The sequence below is a fragment of the Epinephelus moara genome, chromosome 9 (assembly GCF_006386435.1).
Source record: "Epinephelus moara isolate mb chromosome 9, YSFRI_EMoa_1.0, whole genome shotgun sequence".
In the NCBI taxonomy this organism is placed as follows: domain Eukaryota; kingdom Metazoa; phylum Chordata; class Actinopteri; order Perciformes; family Serranidae; genus Epinephelus; species Epinephelus moara.
Window position 1 is genome coordinate 24,252,121 of NC_065514.1, and position 27,070 is coordinate 24,279,190.

Genomic DNA, 27,070 nt, shown 5'->3' on the forward strand with positions numbered 1-27,070 from the left:
ACTTGCTGTTTAATTGAAAAAGAGTGAAGAGTGTGCAGAGCAGTGCTCATGCTTCTGTTATAATGAGGGCAGATGTTGTTATTGCCATCTACTGTCTGCTAAAGACAGAGAGCGGCGTGCACAGTACAGATCACAGTAATTACTATGAGCAAGTATTCAAAATAAATATACTGGCATTCAGATAATGTTGTGTATTAGTGTGTGTTTCATTATATTTTCCCATAATTCTGCAAGAGAAATAAACACAACCGAGGCCGAGTGTAACTTTAATGAAATTAAGCTTTATTGTGGATTTCAGCTGCAAAAAAAGATTAACTAAGGTCAGTTTGCATCATGCAATACATTCAAATCTTCAGTTTTAAGATACAAAAAAAACTCCACAATATCAAAAATATCTTACAGTGCTGCAATGTGACACACAAAAATACATTTTATTAAGCACATTAACACAAATTATTTTCAACAAGGCACCTAAACGCTCTCAGATGACATTATAGTCGCTCAATCATGCAAGGTAGACTCTTCTCCTCACTACCCACCCTCCCATGTGTGTGTGTGTGTGTGTGTGTGCCCCCTTACTGCCGCTCAACCCCCTCCCACCACCATCCATCCACCCACCCTTACACTGACATACATCTGAGCAGGACCCTGCACCTTTTGTCTTGGGCTCCCTCTTTGTTAGCAGCTGGTGGACAGAGCAGCAGCCTGCAGCAGCAGCAGCATGTACACTTTACAATAACAGTGTAATGACAACATGCTGCAACATATCGGCCATGTTTATGTGTGAATGAGGGGCAGGATTAATTATGCAAAATGTATTGTTGGGGTTTTATTTGAATAAAGATGATAAAGGGGAGAGAGTGGTGATAATTAGATGGAGGCTGTGTGTGTTTTTAAACATATATTTCTATATTTTATTATGAATGTGTTTAAATATTTATTTTTAATTCATTGTGGTGGTTTAAATTCTGTATCTATCTATCTATCTATCTATCTATCTATGCTGTCTGTCTGTCTTGTTTTCTGTCTGGCTGAAGTGTGAAGCAGCATCATCATCATCACCAAAGTGAACTGCAGATAACCCCATGACGTGGCAGACACACTATGGAAAGCCTATATAAAATTCACAGAGCCCCGCATGTATCTGGTGGTGGTCTGAGCCGCTGATAAGGCTTTGCAGGGCGATCTGACTTCAGTCTAGATGAAGGATGAGCTTCTCAGACATAGACGTTGTCCATCCTGCTGATGCTCCCTCGTCTCATCGTAAACTCTTGTGCACCCTCTGGTGCTTGCTAGTCTCCCAAACTTCTTTGTGTAGCCTGCTTTGCAGATTGTCTTCCTTGTCTGTGTGGTTGCTCATTATTCAGAGACAGACGGATCTCAGGTCATCTGCAGCTGCAGCAAAGGAGAAGCAGGAAAGATGGCGATCATCCATTAGACCGACCGGGCGCACGCATGAAATACGAGGACAACTTTTGGGAGGATCGCTTGAGGAGAAGATTGTACCAGTGAGTTTTTTCCTCTTGCACTATATTTCCAGTTTCGCCAAGATTTCGGCTGGGCTTTCAAGGTCTGCGAGAACGTCGGTATGGTAGATCATGGGATATAATTTGGAGAGCGCCTCGTGAATGACCTGGAAAGAGCTGATCCCCCCCGCCTCCACCACCTTTTCTCCTTTTAGTCCAGGTCCAGGCGACTTGGGAGAGGAAGCCGGGGCGAGATTTTAGTCGGTGGGCGCTCCGGCTGGCACCCATGCAGCCAAAGTCAAGTGGGTCTTCTCGCTTCCCAGTTAATATCCTAACCAACCTACCGCTTCCTCGCTATGTCGCCTTTCGGTCTGTTGTCAAAGTGACACAAGGAAATGGACGCGGCGGTGTAAAGAGGGGTCGCCTGCGTGTTTCAGCAGCACCGGAGCGGAGTGTTTTGTTATTCTGACATGTCTGGTCAGGGGAATTGTTGGCCCCGGCTGTGCGTCCCCTCTCCGGCCGTGCGTGTTGTTGCGCGTTAGCTTCATGGAGAAGCCATTGCACGGATTGCTCTCCTCTCCCAACCAGCCTCCATTAGCGACACAGAGGAGCTGGCATAGCCGCTGGTCCAGTCACACACACTCACACACTCACACACACACTATGAAAGCCATGTCCAGTGTGAGGAAGCAGCTCCTCTCAGCTTTTTAAAAAAAGAAAGCTTATCTGGTGGCGATTGTGAGTCCACAGGGTTGGAGCTAGATGTCTCTTCATGGTGGTGGCTTTATATATATTTTATTCTACTGTTTTGTTTTTGCTCTCATTGCTAGGCTACGTTGTTAACCCGCCTGTCCCTGTCCCCCCCTCTCCTCTCTGCACTGTTTGGATGCTTATTTGCTGTCACTGGTCTCAAGTCAGGTATGTCATACTAGTAGGGCTTCACCATAAAATGGAGGAAAGCAGATGAGTCTCCAAGGAGAGCCCTGGAGTCAGACAGGCAGGATCCCTCACGCCAGAACAAAGGTTGTGTTCATAAATGATCGGCCACAACCTTCTTCTTCTTCTCCTCCTTCTACTTCTTCTTCTTTTTTCTGCTTTTTTCACCTCGGAAGTTGAGTCTGCTACAGGAAGCAGAAGAACTCTGAAAAGTGAGGTTAGATCCTTTGAAGGTTAACTCCATGGACTAACTTGCTGCTTTCATTTTTGCATGATTAAACACAATTTGGCTTTTGAATATGTGGGATTATATTTTTGTCCCCTGTGTGGTTTGCAGATGACACTTATGGACAGGACGTGTTTGTGATTATGATGGCCGAGGGACACGTGGATGAGATAGGAATTTTAATGCTGAATAATGCAGTGTTTTGGCCATGCAGGTAGTTAATGTTCAACAAAGTAGTCTCAACACACACACACACACACTCTCTGTCTCCTCTGTGTGTGTGCGTGTGTGAGGGAGTGAAGTAATGGCTGCAGTTTCTTAAAGGAAGTTCTCAAGATGATTCTCTTTTTGTGTTTTGGATGACTTTTTGTGCGTCAGCTGTTGTTGAAGGCTTTAAATCGAAAAGTAAAGTGTTTATGGTGCTACTCGTAATTTGTAAACTAATTATTTACACAGGAGTTAGTGGAGCCTGCTGTTTATTGGCTGGCAAACGTGTGTTTGTTATTGTGAGGTTGCCTAAATACTTTAAAAGTTATTCAGACAAATGGATTTGGTCCATTTATGACCCATGTTGCAATGCACCCTGTGTCCACTGTACAGCCTTAGGTGACTTTTCACACATTATATCCTAAAGGTGTCTGTTGACCAGCCTGTCAGGAGAGCGAAGGAGGCGTGTTTTGCAAGCTGTAGTGTGTTCCTGTGGCAGTTACTGTGTGTGTGTATGTGTGTGTGTGTGTGTGGCTGTGCTACGCTCTGCAGTTCCCCTGGCCACTGTGTGAAATCTTGCTGACAAGGAGACTGTGAGCTTGACACACTGTGCTGCGACAATGCTGGGGCTGAGAAGAGCAATCAAAATGGTGGCGATGCTACTTCTCCCTGGCGTGGCAGGGCAAACAGGTTCTCAAGGAGGAGCCGACAGAGGACGGCCGAGCAGGAATCTGCTGCGGTCGACACATTTGTCTTGCAGACGGGTGCAATGGATATGTAGTCTGGTGGATGGTGGATGTTCTGCAAATGAGCCCAGTGATTTAACTCTGGATGTGATTGTGATGTTTCTCTCTGGGATACTGTCTGTCTGCTGTGTCTCTGCGCACTCAGAGCTCCTGTAGTAACTTTCACAAGCCTTCAACACATTCTTGACTCTTTCTCGATTGTAAAGCTTATTCGTGCGACACTGGAAGCTAATCTGTGTGCTCAGGTTTTCACTTCAACTCACCAGCTAAGGTCATGAAGGTCGGGGCTGTTTGCTTTTGCTGCAGCAGAGATGGCATTTCTGGTACTTCTATAGTGTTGTAGTGTTACAATAAACCAAGGCTGGATTACTGACATGGGTATAGTAAGGAAGTGAACAGGGGCCCCAGGCTCTCAGAGGCCCCTGAAATCCCCAGGTTCTCTTTGTGGCAATTACTTTGTTGTCATTTGATTAATTACATTTTTCTTTCTGGTAATAGTCACCACTAAAGTAAATTAAAACCTGAAAAGCACAGAGCCCTGAGGTGGCTCCTGACTTTTGACCTCATCTTGAGGCCCCATCCTGTAGAGAGCCTTTGTCTATACTGTAAAGTTGAAACTACAGATGTCATGATATATTGGTTTTGACAATAACCATGATATTTAAAAAAGAAAATACTGATATCATTTTAATCACACATGCATGATTATATATTGTAAATTTCTCAAAGCCACTTGAATGATTTCACTTTGTCTCCCTCCCCAACTACCTGCAATCATATTTTGAGTGCTATTCGTTTACCAAAAATGAGACACAACATATAAACAAAGTTAAAGATGACTCTTAGTAAAATAATTTTTTTCTCCAAATTCTCTATTGATATCAATATTGTGATTTTTTTTGGGCCTGATTATCATGTAGTGAAAATCTGGTACCATGCCAGCCCTATAGTTGAAATCATTAGTTGAATAATCAGTTAAGAATTTGTTTTATATAACTGTAAACTAATATAATTGCAAACCGTTGCTTTTCTTTGTTATATAATGTATTGGTAAATTGAATATTTTTTTATTTTAGACTGTCAATCAGACAAAACAAGACATATGAATATTTGGCCATGGGCGTTGGAAAATTGACAAAAAGATAAGTGATAAAATCAACGTAAGCTGCAGCCCTACTAAATTTAAAGTAAATTTAGTTGATATTCTGCTTGCATGATGTATATCTTTAACCAAATGTGTACAGGGCTGCCCCAGATAGTGCAAAGGTCGCAGTAACATTAAATAATAGCAAGGTGATTTGCCGAACTTGTTGTGGATTTGTGATATGCCAGTGTCCTTTGGCGTTTCTGGCACTCAACTTTCACATGTAGTCAAACTGTTGCTTGACTGCTGGTGACTGACGATAAATGAGAGCGAATCAGAGTCACAAAACCATCGCTAAGTTTATAACTAATAATAATTGATGTTGATGCATAATGAATAATGTTGGATACTTTCATCATTTCTGGGCTATTTGGGAATTGGTGGGTAATTTATATGTAAATAAATAGAGCATTTGACTACCAATTTGGACCTCAATTACCATGGCAACCACTGAAGCTTCAAAGCCTTCAGGTCAGCCCTACATGTGTTTAATCGGTTGAAACTAACTGACACACAGTCAGCCTGGAGCTCGCTTCTCCAGAGTCGAAATACAGGTTGGTTTCTTGAACTTCAGGCAAAACGTGTTGTTTATCCAGCTCTTCTTCAAACATCATCGTATTTCTACAGTAAAGTGCCGTAATTTGTTAAAGGTATACTCTGCAGAATTACACTAAAAATGTATAGACTCACACAAAAGTAAGTAGGCCTAGTCCTTCAATCATCACTCATGACCCGCCAGAAGTGTGTGGTGGTGTATGTATCCGCAGAGACTGTACAAACAGTAGCTTACGATTTCTACCTTTAAACATGCTCCATGTGAAATATATTTACACAGCCTTGATTTAATATATGTTTAACATAGTATCTTGCAACATGCTATAAGATACTGTCATTTTTTTTTACTTTGACCTTTGTATAGGAGCTTTAATTTTAATTTTATGGTCCAACTTTTTGCCTGGCTAAGTATTTGTATTGTATTTGGAGGGCAACGAAGGTTACCCAAATCAGACAGGTTGAGTTTTACCTCTGCACAAGCTGTTTCATTCCCATTCTTTACTGCAGTTCAGCTTTAAGGTGACAGGGCAGAACTGAACTATGTATGGGAGATACTTTTAGAAAAAAAAAATTACATAACTGGATTTTTGCAAGGTATTTCAGGATTACGCTTAAAAAGCTCGACAGAGAGGACAGAGGATTAAACAAGAGAGACTTCTGTGATGGTTTGAACGCTGGAAGGAAGTGGTTGTGAAGCTCATCACTCACTCTGATACTCTTTCTGTGTCTCTTGCACGCGCACACACACACACACACACACACACACACACACAGATGCACCCCCGTCCCTCCTGCCCTCCCTCCCTCCCTCTCCCCTCATTCACTCACTCACATTGGGTGATGCACTCCTCCATTCTTCTCTACCTGGGGCAGTGAAGAAGGCCAGGGAGACGCACAAAAGCAAATTGAAATGCTCCAGTGAGTGCTTTCTTGACATGATGCATGGCTCATGAGATGCAGCCGGGCCCCGCTGCTACACTTGTAAGTGTGCTGAAACACACAGGCCCCAGATCCAAAACACTATAGTCATTACAGCACAGCAAAAAAAAAAAAAACTCTCTACTTTCCGCTTGCTTTTGACCAACCTCTTTCACCCCGTAAACAAATTTCTTTCATGATTTAGATATTTGGTTTAGATATGAAAGCACAGCATTGTTAGAGTAAAAAAAAACAGCCAGGATCCTTTGAATAATTCAGTGCTGTGTTACTAGGTATAGGCCTATTTGAAACACTAAAAAGCAACATCATGTCTGGGTTTAAATGGAACAAGGACGTGGCTTGCTTGAGGTGTCACTTCAGTTTCTGTTGTCAGTTGCCACGTTACACTGCTGCAGAACTGGTTCCTCCTCTCTGCTTTCCATCAGAACATCAACAGTTCAACGTCACCTTTCCCCTCCTGGAAAAAACAAGCTTGTAGCTCAGTATAGCTGTCTATCTTTGCTAGTTTATATAGGGGGGGGTAGTTTCATAGAAAAGAGGACTTCAGGTATAAAGTGGCCATGCTGATGAGGCAGTTTGTCCGTTGAGATAAATTAAGCCATCTACGCGGCTTACTCAGGTTTCCAGCCTGAATTCAGGATTTATACCCTTCTCTTATAAGACACAGTGAACCAACTCTGTCAGCCTCGAGCTGCCTGTGGTGGAAAAAAAAAATCCTGAATTCTTTGGAGACGCCCGTTCCTTGGGCAGTGTGGTGCCACCGGACAAGGCCTTCATTGAGCAGGAACAGGAGTGGTCTTGTAGAAGGGATCCACACTGGCTCAGCCTACGAAGCAACAGAGCTGTCCAAGGACGATTAAATATTTAAGAGCTTGGAAAGGAGGTCTCAGTGGTAAGTTAATATTGATGGGTCTCTCATCTTTCCCTTCTCAAACTTGTTGAGCTGCCTCAAGAGGTCGGTTTTGGTGAACCTGGAGAGGAACCCTCACCTCTTCTCTTCTTAGATAAACTTACCAGGAGCTTTAAAAGAAAAAGCTGTCCAAAAAGGAAAAGTCTTTCATCCAACGTTTCTGAGAACAAACCACAAAGGGTTTGACGTTTCTTCTCATTTTTTATTGCTTCCTGTGTCCTCTTTTGGTCACTCTGAAATCCTCCATCCTGACTAGCTTGTAACCTCACCCACACCCTGTAACTGTAGTAACTGCCATGTCAGGCTTACAAGGAAGTCAGCATTGCAGTGTTTTCTGGCAGTTGTCCACTGAGCACCACTTACAAGAAACCCTTCAGTGCATCTCACAGTCTTTTCTTGTAGTCTCTTTTCTTTGGGTGAATTGGTGGAATTAGATCCTGCTGAAGGCATTTTGATAGATGAAACAGGACTGAAATCAAGGTTAAGACTTGTGATTGGGATGAGGTAAAAGGTAGATGGTTTTGCTCACAGCGAGAAAGAGGTGATCTCATCACTGTCATGCAAATAACATGCCTCACTTGATTGGAGTTTTTGTTTTCTAAGATGATAACCAAGTTTATTTGAGACAGCAGCAGATTGATTTATGTCAGGAAATGGTTTCCTAGGAGAGATGGACTTCAAGGCTGCGTGGAATGTAAGATTTCCTGAAGTAATTGTCTTTGTGGAAAAACACTTCCTGGTTTCTCTCCAAGATCTGTCCTTGGACATCCTTCACTTGCCCGACTCTTCAGCAGTGTTTTATTTAGTCCGTGAACTTTGTGTGTTTCAGCTTGAAGAGGTCTGAATGGAGTTTTTTAGCCTCATAGGCCTGACTGTGAGCACGTATGGTTTATGTATTGTGTGCAGAGCAGCAAATAAATGAGTTTCCTTTGCCGTAGCCTACTTGTGTACAGTACTTGATAGAATTCGTTTTCTGAGAATTTTTCTGTTCAAGCTCGAGGGAAGAAACCTCTTGAGAAAACCAAATATATCTACCTATTCCTTCCAATATAAAATTGTAAAAATAAGCACGCCTAAGGCTATTAATTAAATTGTGCACTTAATCATTTTTGGATGGAATATTTAATCATGTTGCTGAGGGTTGCCCCAAGTTTTATCTTTTATGCTTTTCAGTCTAGAAAAAAAGGATTTGCACCTCTCTCATAGAAGCACCGAAACATGTTCAGAACCTGTCAGGTCACCTGTATTTGATGTCATCTACAGAAGACAACACATATTTTCTTAAAGTTTTTGGTGACAGGGTGATTGAAAGCTACATATTTAGAGGCGCTGTCCTCAGATCTCTCTTGGATGTTGTCTTCAGCTTGTGAAGAACAGCAGAGCCACACTCTAGGTGGCCATCTTTTGCAGCGAACAAAAAAAAAAAAAAAACCACACATCTCACTTCTGCTTTTGCTGACTGCCATGACAGTCAGCAGAGGAACAGACAGGAGGGGAAGCTGCTGCTCGCTCAGGTCTGTGCTCTTAAAGTTAAACACTTCCATCTGTGTAACGAGATAGCAGAGCGAGCAGAGGCTGCTCCACTCAGCTGAGCAGGACAGTCAAAGACCTTGAGGAGCACAAAATGGTGGATGGCCATGCCACTGATACTCCAGCATGATTGGCAGTGTCTCCTTGGCCACAGTGGGGCTGGCTGCATGAAATGGAGTCCTCTGTGTGGAGCGTTGGCCCAGCCTCAGCTCTGATGCAGAAGATAATTCTGTCAGCCCCGAGAGAGAGAGAGACACAGAGACAGAGAGACGTTAGAGCAAGCCAAGTGAGGTGACTGTACTAAAAGAAGGTTGAGCTTCCAGAGAACTCAAACCATGCACGTCTGCCTGCTTCCACCTCTTATCCTCACTCAACTCTACTTGGTTTCCCAGGTTCTGACTTCTGCTGTTATCTAAAACAATTTCCCTTTTGGTGCTTTTTTGCATTTAACAGACACGTGGTGGCTAAAAAAAAAGTTCACCTTAGATGAAAAGATAAATTTTTGGTTTTGTTAGCAGGAATAAAGGGAGCGACTATGTAAGGGTTTTCATAATCTAACCTTCACACCCAGCAGGCTTTAGCAGAGGGATTTACCAGCCCTCTGTTTTTGTTGCTTTGTGAAAATTTCAGGCTTGAAGGTCACATAAATATCTCTGAAAGCTTGTGATTAAAACGTGAATGCAGGAGATGTAAAAGACTGTAAGCGGCTACCTTTTGAATGGAGTAGTAGTTTTTTTAATTGTTGTTATTTTAAGGTGAGTTTTCACCATGACAACGTGAAGACAGTCGCCACAAGGAAGATGGCCATTAATTCTTGTCTCCTCCTTAATCTGCTCGGTCATTATCTTCTGTGCAAAAGAGGGCAAATGTTGCTACTGAGTGCTCTGTGTTGTAGCCGTCCCCCTTTTCAGAAGGAACAATCTGAGCCCTCTGCTAAACACAAAGCCTACCCTTGGAGCAAGGTTACTTGTACCATGATGGCCAGCTTCTTTTTTCTTTCTTTTTTCCCTTTTTTTTGGGTGCAGTTTTACAGAGAGGCATGTCGCAAATTAGCAAGTCGGATGTCTTTGATTGAGAAAGGAACTGTCTTGGTTTGCAAAGACAGGATATAAAGAGGAGAGTGAGCGCAGCGATATTAAGTATTAAAGGCCGTCTGACTGGGTGGGTGATGTCAGGTAACCATCTGTCAGAGAGGGACAGGCTGACACATGCACCGTCTGACCTTGCAGTATGGACGAGGCAGACATAAAATAGAAAACTATCGTCTCTTCCTGGGATTAGCATAGTGTTGCAGACTGGGAGCCATACTTACGGCATTCCTCCCTCGCTCTTTCAGCCCCTCTGTGTCTGCCTTTTTGATGCGAGGTCTTGCTTGAAGGCCTCAGTCAGCAGAATACTTCAAGGTCCAGAGATCAAAATGCTTCAGTCCTTTAGACTCTGGTCGTTGTCCTTTATTACTGAGGTGACATCACACAATGCTTTCATTTTGGTGTTGAATCAGATGATGTCCCGAGTATAATTTTGAAAAATAAACCAGTTCTGAGGGCTGTAATATTATGTAAACACCCATAAAACAAAGGATTCATTTCTGCATCCACTGCTTTATTTTGTTCCATTAAACATTCAGTCACTTTTATAGGATGGTGGTAAGCGTACATGATCTTTTCCTTTACACACAATCGTCAAGGGTCACCCAGACCTGCAGTGGTGAGGCGTTTCTTTGTAACGCCCTCTGAGTGTGTCACCTGTGAAGGTCAGGCTGCAGACAGATCGGCAACGCTCACTAGATTGCAGCGTGTAAAAGGCTCTGCACCTGTATTTACCAGTCCTCTGAGACAACCTGGGATTACTGAGCTGTTTTTCTGAAAATTCACCAAGAACGTCCAGCTTTTTTTCCTCATTCATTCAGTTGAAGTATCCAGTAAAACAAAGTTAAACACAAAAGGCTACTGTTTGTAGTCCCTTTGTGCAAGTATGCACATACCTCATTAACTCAAGGTTAGAATTGTATTAAGAGTCAGTTAGTTGTATTGGAAATTAAGAAGTGAGTTACTTGTGCTTAAGTGAATGTAATTAGATCATATAAAACTAGATTTTCAGAGATGAGCATGGGCAGCAAGGAGCCAACATTTCTGAGATGTTGCTGCAGAAAGACTCAGACATAAAATCAGATTAAAGACCCTTTAATTTTTTTTCTGGAACATAGTGAAGACAAACTTGGAGGAATTATGGAACCATGAGGACCTTATCTAGATCAGGTCATGCTGCTATGATGGATGGTCATGTAAAGAGGAAGCTCTAAAGGAAAAACTACCAAGAGGCCAACAGCAAGCTAAAAATAACCGAAGGACTGTATAGCAGAGTCTGTCCCCAGTTAGCGGGAGTTTCATGTGTTCTTAACACTTCTGAGCTGAGGGGTAGGGCTGCTTCTCACCAAAAACCACGTGTTAATTTTGCAAGCATGTGGTTCATTCCCATGACGGGAAATGGAACTTGTGATCTGACAAAACCAAGGTAGACTGTTTTGATCTTACCTCCAAAATATAGAAAAAAGGCACTGGCACATCAGGTACAGATCAAACAGTGGCTACTTTAACGCAAGCTGGTGGCCCATAATACCACACAGTTGTGTAGGCCAGAAGGGAAGAGAACAGTTTGAGACACTGAGGTTCTTTTCTGAGAAATGTTCTCCCTTGTAAAACAAAGGTATTTTATTGTTGCTGAGAGGAAATATCCTAAACCCACATATGCAGGTAAAAAAAGATGTTTTTCCTCTGTAATGTAACAGCCGAAAAGTTTCTAACACCAGATCTGAAAGTAATTTTCTCCTGGGAAAAATATACCGTAGACAATTTCTAAAAAATCTATCAAATGAAAACAAAATATTTAATACAAAAGATTAGTTTAAGTGAGTTAATACCTTAAATGCTTGAGGGGGAAACCACTTCCTGTCTTCAAAAAAGGAACCAGTGCATTCAAACATAGCAGTCCTCTATCATGGCCAGACCTTCAGCTCCATTTAAAGCGATCCAATGTTGAACAGCTGCAACACATGGCAATTACAGGATGATAGAAAAGGGCAGCTATGCCTATTTTCAAAATTCATACATGTCATTCTTATGGTCCGAAATCAGGCTCCCATTTACTGCTATAGAGCAGCTCCAGACTTTGTACTTGATGACATCACAAGTTTAAGACTTACTTCTCTGGTTTGTGGTTTTGACAGAGAGGAGCTCATGTTCTTACATTTGACTGAACTTATCGGCCATGGAAACATGTTGGATTCTTAATTTAGCTGGTGTTCCCCTTTAACAGTAGCACAAGTATAGAAGAGGTCAGATTAATGTCTGTCTACTAACGTTAGCTAACATTAGCCACCACAAGCTACTAGTCATACCATTCCAAGAAAGGCTGCAGTAGTATGACGCCGCCTTGAAATTAGTAAGAGCTTTAATGCAAAGTACTTATGCTTAACATCAGACATTTCAGATGGCCTCGAGATGAAGCAGCAGAGCTAGAAGAATGTTTCTGGTCAAGGCCGTGTTAGCTGTTTAATGGTTGACCTACTTTTTTTGGTGCCATATGCTTCCTGAAGCAGATTTGTGGTCAGATTACCAATAGTGTTTTTAGTCAGGTGGCTGATGAAACTGAATGACAATGTTGATGATTTTGGCTACTCTCAGTGACTTTAGGCCCATCCACGCTTGGTTGATTTATTGTTAACATGGTTTCAGTTTTAGGATCCAGATCTGTTGCTGATGATTTAGCTTAATGTTTCTGCTCAATGTGAAATTTTTATTTAGAATATTGATCTCAGAGGATAACAGCTAATACAGACTCTATAAAAATATCATCAGCATTGGAAAGAAGCCTGAAGTTTGGATGTTATTTAAAATCACTACATTATAAGTCAAAATGTATGCCAACAGTTTGCAGGGACATGTGTGATGGCGTTACTGGTATATTTCCAGCTTTATCCTGCTGTTTTCTTTCTGTTGTATTTCATGCCATTCCCGTCCCTTTCATTCCATTCCAGCAGATGTCTGATGAATGTTATGACAAAACGTTTATACCGAACATTATTGATTCCTCACATCTCCTCTGAAAAGGCCTGCTCCATTGATCGGGCAGGTGGGATCGATGTCTCATCTCTGTGTATTCAGACTTTCTCAAATAAGCAGCGCCATGTGATCACATCATTTAAGGAAGCTCTCCGCTCTGATCACAGGCAGAGAGGAGTGAGGTCACTGTCCAGCTCACTGTTGTTCTTATCACTGAAAGGCTGTTGTAATGTAACAGATAGGCTCATCAAGACTACAGTAACAAGATATCTATCTGTCACATTCAGGTGGTTAGATTGTGATGCTGTAAATTAATTCCAATGTCAAACCCCATTACGTTAAAGTGGGTTATTATTACATGTTTACCTGCATTTACAATAATCAATAATCAAGGTATGAGAGGCCAGAGTGGCAGGCTTTCACTGATAGCCTACACTTCTAGTTAAAGTATGGTGGAGTTAAGACTAGAGTTTACTTACGGTAAATACATTGTAAAAATGTGGCAATCTGATTATGAAAAATCATTGAAAATCATATGGTCATTATTTATCTTACTTTAAATTGCTGTAGTGCTGAAACTATCGATTAACTGATTAGTTGATTGACAGAAAATTAACTGACAACTACTTTAATAATCAATTTCTCATTAGAAACTTCTTATCAAGCAACAAGAGTCTATAATCACACTGCTATGTGAGGCTGTACAGGTAAAGTGGTGCTGTAATCTGCATGCTAACATGTTCACAGTGTCAATACCGACATGCTGATTTAGCAGGTATTATGTCACCTCAATGACTGTATAAACTAATGGACGTAGCCCGTGATGTCACCCATTGTTATGTGGACTCCTGCCTCGAGTGCAGCATTTTGGCTGTCACCATTTTCTTTTCTTTTTTTTTGAGCCAGAAGTGACCATATTTGGACGAGAGGGTGAAGCTGTGGAGGAGAGAAGGGTGGATCTGACTCATAGACTGTTGCGACGCCCAAATTTGCATAATTTTAAGCTTTAATAAAATGGAAACGGGCAAGTTATATAAAAAGTTATATAACAACCACCCCACCCCCCACCCCCCACTCTGTTTTGGAGCCAGCCTCTAGTGGCCATTTGATGAACTGCAGTTTTTTAGCCTTGAAGGTTGCTGCTTGTGTTTACCATGTTGTCCATCTTAGATTAGCATGTTAGCATTTGCTAGGTAGCACAAAACCAAAATACATTTTGACCTGATGATGGAGCTAGATAAAAGTCAGTGATTGGGGCTCATCCTCTGGGTACCATAGATATCTGCACCAAATTTCATGGCAACCCACCCAATAGTTGTTAAGATATTGCAGTCTGGACCAAAGTGATGGATAGACTACGGCAAAAATGCCAAATATTTGCCAGTTACAGCTCCTCAGATGTTAGAATTTGCTTATTTTGTTTTTATATTGCTGTGAAAATAAAATCCTTGGATTTTGGAGTATAGGTTGATCAAAACATGCAATTTGAAGACCTCACATTGGATTTTTGGAAACTGACACTTACATTTGTCCCTTTTTCTTAACATTTTAGAGAAGTGATAAACGGACTAAAAATGAAACTCTTGTAGCCCAATCCTGCAACCCACTGGCTATTGGTCTGACGACAATAGGCCTCTGGGGGCAACGATACTGTGTAGCCAGCGGATATCTGGGCCAAGACTTCCTCTTTTGTGTGCCGGTCATTCCAGCTAATCTCTATAAACAGATATCTGCATATAAATAATAAATAAGATAATATAAAGCCAAATTACCATCAGACAATAGCCAATGGGTTCCGAGATTGCATCTTGGAACCCATGCAACCATCATCTTAACAGACGGTTAGCCTCCTATTCAGATGTGATTAGTTGATCCTTCTCAAGCAATAAATGGACTACAAATGAATATCGGAGCACCTAGGATACCAAAATGTCCTGTTGCCTAAAGATTCTGCATGCATATGTAGATATATGTTTATAGAGAAAAGTTGCAGCCCTACTCTTGTGCAAAATCTGCACTTCATTGTCATTTCCTATATTCTTCTTCCCTTGTTCATTTTTCTTCCCCTCTCTCCATTGTCTGAGCTTTCCTTTCTGCATGAAGACTTGTTTACTGTAAACTCTGGCGTCTTCTTGTAGCAGGAAGCCAAACAGTTTTGGGTGCAGGGGGACAAAACACAAGTGTGAATTTGAATCGATCTGCTTTTCATGAAAATCTGTAAAAACCCGAAAGCGATGAGCAAAAAGCACAGCACTTACCTGCAGTGTCTCCACTTTACATGCTTACTAACACAATAATAGACACCCTTGCAGTGTTGTGGTTGAATCTGTCAATACGTTATTCTTCTGTGTAGGGATTAGGCAGCGGCACAGTATTGGAATATGAAGGTCATTCAGGTCGGACCAGCTTTTCTCTTTTGAACCAGTATTGTTATCTGCTACAGCGCCGACAGATAAAAGCCAACTGTGAGCCAACGAGAGTGTGAGCTGCACGCAGGCCAAAGAATCGCTGCAAACCAGACGCTGTTATTTTGGCTGGCTTGCATCTGAGGGCACCGTTCCTAATCTGAACCAAAATAACTTCCAAAGCATGTATTAAGAAAATTTTGGGAGATCCTTTTCAGGAAATAATGTTCTGTGACATATTCATGGCTTTAATGTGTGTTTTGAGACATTCAGGTGAGGCAAAGCTATGAAAAACCCAACACAAGGTGATGTTAGAATTCAGACCTTTGTGTGTATTTGAGGTGGTGATGTTGCTGGTTCACTGCATTTGTGTGTATTTGCATCCTCTTATGAATGCTGTGCATATGTGGGCACATGGACATATGGTTGCATGTTAGCCGGACAGTACGGCAGTCGAAACAATAATTATGCTTCCTAGTTATCCTTTGGCTGTGGTTTCAGCACCTGCAGCAGCTCCATGTCCGTTCACCATAAATAATACAGCAGGATTGTGCCAAAAACTATGCCATAAATGTGCCTGTTCACACTGTTAATATTGTCATTTTATTTAAAAAAAAAAATGTATTTGATTTATTAACATTTTGTCTGGCTATTGTTTTAGCTTTTCAAATATGTGGATTAGCTGCTTTTCTTCGTCATATATGATAGTAAACTGAGTTTTATATCAGTGGTCAGATGAGACAACACATTTTAAAATGCCAGTGGGCTCTGGGATGTTATGATAGGCACCATTTTTTGACATTTTAAAGACAAAACAAATAATAGATGGGAACAACTTTATATTGATGTGTTGTGTTGTTTTATGCCTACAGCTTAACTTCAGTAATAGTGCCGTTAAACTTTTTTATAGACTGACCTGTGATAAAAATGAATGTGCAGTCACTGCAGATCAAACCTTTTTTTGTGGTCAAAAAGGATGCTGAGGTTAAGTGAGTTCCCTACAGCTCAAACAGGAATGGCGTGTTAAGATTTCCCACAGATGTGGAAGGAGTGACTCAGTTGTCCTGACCCTCTAGTAGTCAGTGTCTCTGGTGGCTGTATTTGCAGCGGGGACGTTCGGGCACTCAGTAAATCTGAACTGTTTCAGGGTTCCATCTGAGTGAGCCTGTTCTCAGGTTGTTTCCAGGAGTTAATATAGTTAGAACCCTGTCAGGTCTAAGCACACATATTGTCCGCTTTGAATACACTTAGCGCTCCCTTCAGCATGGTGGAATTTTCTTGATTTTACTCACTGTGTTTTCTCAAAAACTTAAATGCAGCTTGCACATATGTCTGCATCTTTCATAGTCAGAGGGAAAACTTAAGAGGAAAATGGTACTAAAGTTCTAAAAAAGACAAAAAAAAAATGCTGTAGGTGCTGCACATGGAAGAAACTACTGTTAAAGTACTGTTGTACCTTTGTGTATGTTTTCAAGCAGAGAACACACAAATCAGTAGTTTGGTCTAGAGCTGCAGCAAACAATACTGTTTTTCACCAACAATTATACTCTCGATTAATTGTTGGTCTATAAAATGTCACAGAATAGTAAAGAATGTCCATCACAATTTTCTAAAGCCAGAGTTAATGTCTGCTATTTGCTTTGTTTGCTTAACCAGCAGTCCTAAACCTCAAAATGTTTATTCAGCTATCACATATGGCTGAAACTAACAGTTATTTTCATTGTCAGTTAATCTATTCATTATTTTCTAGATTAATCGATTTGTTGTTTGGTCTATGAAATCTCAGAAAATTGTTGGAAAAATGTCAATCAGTGTTTCCCAAAGTTGAAGATAACGTCCTCAAATGTCTTAATTTGTCCACAACCCAAAGATATTCGGTTATCTGTCAAAGAGGAGTAAAGAAACCAGAAAATATTCATATTTAAGAAGCTGGAATCAGAGAATTTTGACTTTTTTTCTCAATAAACTAGCAATACCGATAAAACTGATTATCAAATTAATTGGCAATTAGTTTAATAGTTGACTAATTGATGAGACGATTAATCGTTGCAGCTCTACCATCACATAAGACAAAGTAGCAGAAAATTCTCAAAATTGAAAAGCTAAAACTAGATAATGTTAAGTATTTTTGCTTATAATGGCACTTGCCAATTAGTTTTCTGTCAGTCGATTAATTGAATAATCAGCTGGCCAGATTCAGGTCTTCATAAAACTGTTAATCTTAAACTGTTCCATATTAGGCACCAAATTCTGTCCATTTGAATGTGTTTTATGATTTGAAAACTGCTGCACTTCATTGATTAAGTATCCATTTCTTTTTATTTTTGTGCCAAATGACTGTTAGTCTACAAAACGCTGTAATATTATAACATTGTAACTGTAATATTGCAAGTTAAATGTAAGCCATCACAGTTGTTAATGATCCTATCGACAGTCTCTATTCATCGCTCTGAATCTCACACCTAATGATGCAGTCACCAGGTGTCGGATGAGTAAAAAAAAAAAAAAAAAAAACTTTGACTTTGAAACCGAAGCTTTACCTCAGTTTTTCTGGTTTCACAGTCCCTCAGTTGTATCTGGTAAAGAGAATGATTAAAGGTTTGGTGCCAAAATAAATATTTCTTGCTGCTGCTTGACTTGGCCCATACTTGCATCAGCAGATGTTGGGTTTCATGATGATGATTTGAGCCTTCAGATACAAAGCTACTGAAAGGCTGTCATACAGTGATGAAGACAGGTATTGTTTAAGAACAGACAAGAGGTCTTTGAGTAGTCATATTTGATGTAAATGCATCAGGAGCAATGGAATCTTTTTATAAAGCAACAGAAGATGTATCATTCCTGTAATATTTGAGGAGTTTGACTAAAATATCCTTTCATAAAGCACTCGCTTCACTGTTCACCTCTACCGCCTTCACAAGGGTTGTTTAGTTTGATTAGAAAATAACTGACCTTTAAAAACCTTTGATTACTAATGAACAATGCGATCTAAAATGTTAATGTAATAATAAAATTACAATGGAAAGCATATTTTAAATTAGTGTAATTTGAAAATGTTTTTTATTCATAGTCTGAATTACAGATATATTTTTAGAGCCTCATTATTTTGACTGAATATTTGTTGGTGTAAAGGAACAATGCGGAGATTCAGACACAAAGGCTTGTTTTTTGCACTTTCGGGAAAAACAGGTTGTGCAGTAAATGTTTACTAAACTCACAACAATAAGTGTGATAACAAGGGTGGGTGGGCAGGCTGCACACAGCGTAGGAAGACAGTGTCTCAGTAGGTGATCCGGTGAAATTAATGTGCATTGACAATTTGATATTAAGGGATGAACTGACCATTACACAAATTAAATTGCATTGAACAACAGACTTTGCACATGTGCTTGTCGACAACATCTTCATGAAGGTCTTATTGAATTACCTCATATTTTAAATATATTACAATTGTGCTTTGTTGTGGTGTGTCTCTGAGCATAGAGTAGAATTAAAACTAAAAGCAAAGGTGTACAATAAGCAAGTAAAAATAAAAACTTAAAAAAATGACCTGAGCTTCAAGAATGTTCCATGTTGTTTAGAACATTAAGGTAAATACTGTAAAACTTCAGTTAGTAGCCCGGGCTATTATTATTTAAATCGCTGAACTCAAGAGGCCTCTATTAGGGACAGGTGTCTATATGGGACAGGCCTTTAATTCCTTTCACACAAAACTGCTGCTCAGAAGTGATAGGAAATACAATCAAATTGTTTTTTGAACAAGTATGAATATTAATTGTATAAAAATTACGCTTTGAATAACATATCAATTATGTGTTATGTTATGACACTTGTTATACAGCACCCGGAATATCAACACAACACCACTTTATTCTGCTAACCTTCCCGTAAATCTGAATGAATTTTGGTCTTCTCTGTTTTTAGTAAAATGAAATTAACCTAGCTAACGATATGTAGCATCTCCATAGTGACGTAAGTCGAACCATTTATATTTGTATGTGCGATCTAAACAACTAACATCACGTTACCTCAGGTAGGTCGTCAACAACCTGTTTAGTACATCCAAATAAAAATGAACTGCTTGATAACTAGACCAGGCTTATAATTGAGGCCTTTATTTGTCAAAATGTGTTGCTACACCGGGCCAGTCAAAGAGGCCAGGCGTTAAATTGGGACAAGGCTTTTAATTGAAGTTTTACGATAGGTGAGGTGTTATTTATTTTTGAGCCATGAGATCAGTATTACTAGGCATTAGGGATTTCAGTGGATAACCCTTAATGAGTTATCTGCAGAGAATATTGTTGACTAGTTACGCATGTTGGTCTGTACGTTAAGAAACGCTGTCCCCGTGGCAGGACCAGCAGTAAACTCCAAATAAGCTGCTCTAGCTAGCTAGCGCCCACACAACCTAGGTGGTGCTCAGTGCAGAGCACCCTCTTGTATTTCACGTCATTTTGCATCAGTGGGTGATGACCTGTTGAAAGCCAAATTAATTAAAACTGACCTCCCCACTATGGATAAATAAAACAGATCATGTGATGTTGCTTACACCCTTGCTTCTGCTTGGTCTGATGACACAAAGGTGACATGTATACATGATCAGACTGTATGTGTCAATGTAGCTCAGGAACGATTAATCAATTAATCGACAAAGAAATTATCAGCAACTAATTTCATCATCAATCTCTTTAAGTTGTAGAATAATTTACATATAATTGACGGCCCCACCAACTGACAGTAAACTGACAAAATCATCAACAGATTGGTCCAAAAAGAAAACACTTGTTAGCTGCAGCCTTGCCTCAGTGTACGTGACATGCCTGCAGCTGCTTCACAGTAAAAGCCTCTCATTGCTGCCACTATTGTACCTATTTCAAGTTTTTCAGTTCCATCCATTTTGATACAAATGCACTACCCGACGCTGTAAGCTCTTTAAGAGCTAGTTTCTATTAATATAAAACGTATACATTATGCATTTCATTGCTCATTGCCGTGCTCTCTTCTTTTGACCAGATGTATTATATCCTTGAATAAATTCTTCTATTGCAACATTCTGTCTCAAGTTGGCATATTAGCAGGAAGTGCTTTAAAGTGGAATAATGTGCACAAATGACAGGTGTGCATTATTACTGTGGGGAATTACGGAAAAGAAGGAAAGGCATGATTTTGGCATTGATGAGGTTGTCTGAATATTAGTTATTTACACAGAAAGCCAGCATGCCAGCATGCAGAAGCTGCCGGTTATTAACTAACTATTATTTTGCTTTTTTTTGTCTCTTGTGTCTGCTATAAATGTATGATAAAAAAAATTACAGTAAAGAGTCGCAAAAGCTGAATGCAAGTCTTACTCGCGCCAGGTGAGGTGCACTGCTTTCTGGATCTTATACGTAATCTTGAAGCCAAGTTTTGGCACTTTGGATGTTACCTTAACATTTACTGTTGTAGTTAGTTTTGGTACATGTGTCTGTTGAATAGAGATGGTTTTGTGAGGTGTTCCTGAGCCAAAGTGGAAGTAATAATCAGAAGTTTTGTTTTCTGCATTTAGTTTATGCAGCATTCTTAATGAATGTGATCACCATGTGGGCTAAATATGTAGGACTGGGTATAGCCAGAGTGTGAAAGATCATCATATATGTGTTCCTTTTAGTATCACATTGCCCCATATGGACCATGTGGACAGACAAACACCTGAGCAAATATCAATCCAGTACAATGGCCTTGCAAACATCCTGCTACTTTTGTCAAGACTCAGACTCACTGTTAGAGTGGTGCTGTTTCAGCTCTGGTCATTTTGAGGCCCTCGTTTGTGGTTTATTGTATTATTTTAGGCAGTGTGTTGTATGAGCAACTGTTAAGCACACTATCAGATCCGGTGTGTTGAGTTCTCCTGGGCTTATGACACCAGAGGATGGGAGTAGCCATCTTGATCTCCAGCTCCCTATCTCCTGTTTGTGCAAGAGGCCAAATTCTCACTGGGACGTAACGTGACGTAACGTTCTCTGCTCCTCTGCTAGACACTGAGATCTTTCTCTGCTGTCTCTTCTAAACCTGGAAAAGAATGCGGAGATGTAAAGATCAGAATTTGAAGCACTTTACATTTACCTTTGTTCTCCTTTCTCTCTCTCTTTTTGAATAACTTTCTTGAAACTAAAAATGTATTGATTTTTCTCTGATGTTGTCATCTCATCTCTGCAAGAAATCAATTTCCATGGCTCAGGCTACCTGCTATTATTGCCACTGTATTTTCCTTTAAAAAGCAGACTGTCATTTTCAATCAATGGGTCATTAATTATTGAGGGTGCGCAGGTTGACAAGATGCACATCCCGTCTTGTTTGCCAGATGAATTATCTGGAGCCAGGATGCTCGCCATATAATAATACACAGCATATTTTCTCTCCCCGGCGGCATGAGATGGTAGCGCTAACCAACAGTTAAGGACAAAACCTCTGTACTCCTAATCAGCTTAATGCTGGCTTATTCAAAGGCCCTCTTTCAGACAGAGCAGCTGCTGTCAGCCAGTTTGAGTAGAGGGTGTGACTGCTGGCAGAGCTCTCCGATGCAGAGAGACCGGTTGGTGATTAACAAATGTCAGTAGACTTTGGAATCTGGGGAGCCCAGTCCGATGGCTTTGTCCTCAGTTGCTCACCACCGAAGGTATTCCAGGTGGCTCTGTCATGCTCTCTCGCCGCCTCCCTTCTCCTCCCACCCTTCTCCTTCAGGCCTGCTCTCTCCTTCTGCCTCTCTCTGCCCCTTTCTCCTCAGGGTTTCAGAGCGCTGAGATAAAGAAGTTCAGACATGCCTCACATTTTTAGACCCCCTCGTGGAACGCAGTTGGCAGTTTCCCTCTACAAAGTGTCCATGCATGCCGCTTGCTCTGACCTATTCTGTCTCTCTTTGGAGCGGGGATTCTAGCGTTTCTCTGGAAATCCCTTCATGTGAGAGATAATGTCCCTGTGATATGAAAGGACCAGGCAAAGTCAGCCTGGCAAGAGTGTGAGATGTTTTCTGCTGAGCTGTGTGGGCAGAGGGCTTGGGTACAGTAGCGTACATCTGGCAGATAGATTTCTGTCAGCAGCTCTCCAGTGTCGGGCTGCCTGCCTTTGAGGAAGAGGATCAGATCTGTGGGTCCATGTTGTGTGCTGGCTGAACACCTAAGCGCACATAGTCAGCTCCTAAAATGGCTGCCCTTGAAGCTCGGCTCAGAGGAGGATCTGAGCAGCTCAGTCGCTGCCTGCTAGAGCCCCAGCTGACTAGATGAAAGCGGTTACACAATCTCACCCATTAACTTGGTGTGGCGTAGGGACTGACTGGCTGAAAAGACACAGCCAACTCTAAGGCAGATGGTGGTTGTGTAGGAGGTTTTTTTTTCCTCCTCCCCGGGCATTCCTCTCCCCTTCTCTCCGAAAGGATTCTCTTGATATCCATGTCAAGGAACCTGGCATTAGGAGGCAACTTTGTTCAAAACAGCAGTGAACTGCCAAGAGAGCAGGGTGGGGCCCCGTGGTGAGGCTGTAACCTGACCCTGAACAACAATGGATCCCCTGGTTGCTCAGGGACATACTGGCAGCTTGGCCGGCTCACATGGAGCTCTCCAATGGCTGGCCAGTTGGGTGTGGGAAGCAGGGCGGGATTCCCAACTGTCTCTGGCTGGATCTCACTTGAAATTTTCTTCTTTGCAGTATCCAGATCAGTGGAGTGAATTTGATCCTGGTACTGAAGCTGTATCTCACTATATCTCTGTTAAAATCAAAGCTGATTTTTTGTATTTTTTTCTCTATTGCATAATTTATTTCATTGGATTTTCTAGTGAAAATAAATAACACTGAAACTGTGAAATGTTTTCTTGCTCAATTTAAAGGAATAATTCACCCACAAAATGACCATTTGTATATCAGAAACTCACCTCTCGTTATGCTGAATTGATGAGGAAAACTTTGTTTTTCTTGCATGCCTCAGGTGAACGAAGAATCCAAAATCAATCAATTGATGTTGGTACTCGTGTAGTATAATCCAAGTGTAAGTTATCTAGACATATGCTCAGCACTTAACAAACAGACAGCCCTTTTCAGCGGGGAACTTACCTATGCTCTCTTCAAAGCCAGATTCCATTAACAAAAACAGTAATTTTACATGGCTGAACATGGGAGCTGCTGGTCTACCACTGCCTTGATCAGTAGTTTGTTTGTGTTACTTTGTGACTTTGGTGATTTAAAGGGTTAGTTGGGATTCAGACAGTAACACAGACAGACTACCTATCGAGGCAGTGGTAGACCAGCAGCTCCCGTGTTCAGTGAGGTAAAATTAGTGATTTTGTCAATGGAGTCTGGTTTTGAAGAGGCAAGGGCTGTCTGTTTGGGAAGTACTGAGCATATGGCTGGATAAATGAGACTCAGATTATACTGCATGAGTTATGTGAGCGTTTGATAGAATTTTGCTGATGTGTAACACGGCCCCCTTTTGCTCAATTTCATCAAGATTTTCAGAGTTTTTGGACTCTGTTCGCCATGGAGACATGCAAGAAAGACAAAGTTTTGTTTTCAAATTCAATGTAACACGGGATGAGTTACTGATACACAAATGATCATTTGGGGGATGTAGTATTCCTTTAATATTTTAAAACCAGTATTTGTTAAATCAAAATTAAACTCTTCAAACTAATAGCTGAAATTTTAATAAGTCAACACCTTACATTTGGAGCTACTTTTCAGTTATGTCCTAACAAGTTGTCTATAATTTGGGAATTTCATGTCAAATACAGGAGCGCTTTTGTTTCAAGCTAACATGGTGTATTCATGTCTCTTTTAAGTTAGTACACTTCAGTAATGAACCTGTGCCAGTTCAAAAGCAGCCCATGTGCAGCAACACTTGGAGCACTGCAAGGGCAAATATTTAAATCTCTCCTTTCTTGAGCCATAAGCCACAATTGAAAACATTAAAAGAATGCTGCACCTATCTAGCTTTGCGCTCCTGTAAAACGATTTCAAAATCAGAAAGATCCAAATCGATGCAGCAGAACCAGAGACATTGTCTTTTTTATCCCCACGTATTCTTCTTCCTTGTCAAAGCACCGCACCTACATCACCCACTTTGTGTAACTTCCTCTGGAGCCGCAAAAGGCTTCATACAACATTTTTTTCACATAGTGCTCCCCAAGACCTGTAAACAAACTTTGATGTGTAAAATCAGCTCAGATTCACCTTAAGTTTGAAATGGCCGTGTCAGCGTGAGCGTCACATTAGCTTTAAAAAAATCTCTTTCATGGACACGGTGAAAAAAAAGGTGGAAATGGTGTGCTGTATGTCCTATTGAATCACAACATTTTACATATTTGCATACTATATTGACCTGCTTTTTGACTTTATATACTGTATATTGATATGAAAGAATTACTTAATATCGAGCACTGAAATTAAAAAAGGAGTTGCCTGTGTTAAACATCATATCTCTAAAGCTCAGTGCCCTCGTGAAAAACACAGTGGTGCTGTATTTATGCTACTCTTGCTCTGAAGCAACTTAATAATGCTGCTGTTGTATGAATATAATTTAATTAATATGATTATTCCCCTTATTTGTAAGAGCAGTAAGTGTTGATTATGATAGTTCTATAGAATGATACTGATCATTGATTTCCTAAGTTTTTACTTCTTTAGATATTATTACACAGCCACTGATGAAACATCTTCAACATCTGGCATTTCAGCAAGAAAATAAGGAGAACTGATGCTTATAGTATGATTGGATTTAGTTGGATTATACACACAAACCACATCATATTGTGATGTAGAGTTTTTTCATTAAGACCAATGCATCAACAAAGGGTCATGTTTGCAGTGTGAACCATTAATCCTCTTTGAATACATGCAAAATATTTCTGTCTTTGCCTAATAGAATATACAAATAAATACTTGCTTTAAATGAATAGTTCATAGAAAAGTGGCTCTCAGCTTTCAACAAAATGTGTGCTTTAGTTCTGGAAGTGTCTGTCGCAGTTTTATCATTTCTTAGTGGTATATTACATTTAATTTGATTTAAATTAAAGTTGTCTTTCTGGGATGTCATGATGGACCATAATGTGTACAGTAAAGGCAAGACATGTCTTAAAATACCAAAATGTTTATTATGTCGTCAAAAAAGAGGAACGCATACAAAAGTCGTTGCTGTGGCTTCTGTCCTGGTCATTTTTAACACTTACAAACTGACATGCAGTGTACACAGTTCACATGTTTAGATACCCTGGTGTTCACTTCATTGTTGTTTTAGTTTTGTATTTCAAGTTTCTCCGTCTGACATTGCCATGCAGGGCCGGGCAAAATAAAGAAAACACCCACTAATATATCAAGGAGAGTAATGAGGAGAAAGGCCACCTGTGCATTCAGAAGAGCTTTTATCCATCTTGAAGGCGTAGCTGAGAGTAGGTTCAAATATGTTCAGACCTGGGAGGTGTCCATAGTGCCCATGACACCACTATTAAACTTACTTAGTGGTTTGGGGATGTAATCATCCTGAAATGTGGAAACATGTATTTGTACCACAGGGTGCACCTGGGCCTGTAAAATGGTCTCATGCTGGTAGGCCATAATGTATCTATAGAGAGCGATCAACAGAGCTAATGAATCCCATTTCATAGCCATACTCATACCATTATAGGTCCTTCATGTTAGTTGCATATTTGAGCATGGGCCGTGGATATGAGCAGTTTGGATATGAATGGAAGCCTTGTTATAAATATCAGCTCTGTAAACTCACGCACAGTTCTCGTACAGAGTGAATCAGAGAGGTGCTGATTCACTTCCTGTTAAGTTTACAGTTCTTTAAAGGTGCTGTGTATGGTGTTCAGAGCATTAATATAGCAGCAAACCACCATTTGATATGTAAAGATGTAGGCTAGTGGAGTAATGGAGTCCATAGTGGCCAAACATGGAATTACAACTTCTAACATAATGCCATGGGGCCCAGAAAGACTTCTCTCATGGACTTACATTGTTAAACGTCCCTAAGTCAATGGAAACATTTTTTTTTTGTGTTGCAACCTCAGTGAAATGACTCATTTTACTATCAGGATTTGATCCATTTGGTCTGGAAGCATTTGTTTTTTGTTATTTAATTTTTTTTGTTGAAGTTTTTCTATTTTAAGAACATCAACACAAAAAAAACAAATACATAAACACAAACAGCACAGACTAAACAAAAGCACAGCATCATCTCGGCAGTGTTGAGAACATTAATGATTCAAAAGTCCATCAGCACAGCACCAGTCCTTACAGGAGTCATCAGGTGACCTATCAAGCCTGGGAACAAACAAACAGACAAAAAGGTCCCAATGGCACAGCCAAAGCAAAAGAAGCAAGAATCCACTCCCTCCATCTGTATGTTACAATTGTAGTCCATTGAAAGATAAGTATTCATAATGATAGTTAAACATGGAACGCACATCCAAAAAGCAAATAAGTTCAGTACAGTGTCCAGCTCCTATGACATGTTTAGTCCTTTTGTAAGACAAAAACTGGTTCCAGACAAGCAAATGTGATTGTCTATGGTTATGTGATAGCATTTCTTAAGTCTAGAAGACCTGCATGATTAAATCATTAAATTTTATCCCCATTCAAATCAACCGAAAGTTGGTCGCTCGGCCACTGGAAGTATTTAGTGCACTTGCTCTATGGGCCCCATGATGTGGAAGTTCAGGGTAATTTCATACAGCGGAAATCAAGCTTTTTTGGCTTTATGTGCCACTGAGCAACTTTCATAGGAATGAACGGGGCCCTGTCTCCAGCACTGTATCCAGTTAACCTTATACAGACATGGTCCTGAGCAGAGAATGAAGTCACGCTCCCTCTGTGTTTGTTGTAATATGAGCTTCTCTGTTTTTTGTTGTGGTAGTCCTTGTGAGTCCACTGGTAATGCCCACCCTTAGGTCCTCCCCCCACAATACCACGTTTAGCTG

General features: G+C 40.6%; 1 protein-coding gene across 2 annotated transcripts in view; it reads left to right on the plus strand.

Moving 5' to 3' along the window:
- The first annotated feature begins 293 nt into the window (after positions 1–293).
- Positions 294–27,070, plus strand: part of znf462 (zinc finger protein 462) — a 63,432-nt gene continuing 36,655 nt past the window's right edge. The window contains exon 1 of one of the 2 annotated variants that reach the window (XM_050052798.1): positions 294–1,508. The gene's annotated coding sequence lies outside the window, so the exon portion shown is untranslated. Of the gene's footprint in view, positions 1,509–2,319; positions 2,385–27,070 lie in introns of those variants that run through there. The other variant, XM_050052800.1, reaches the window with a different exon arrangement.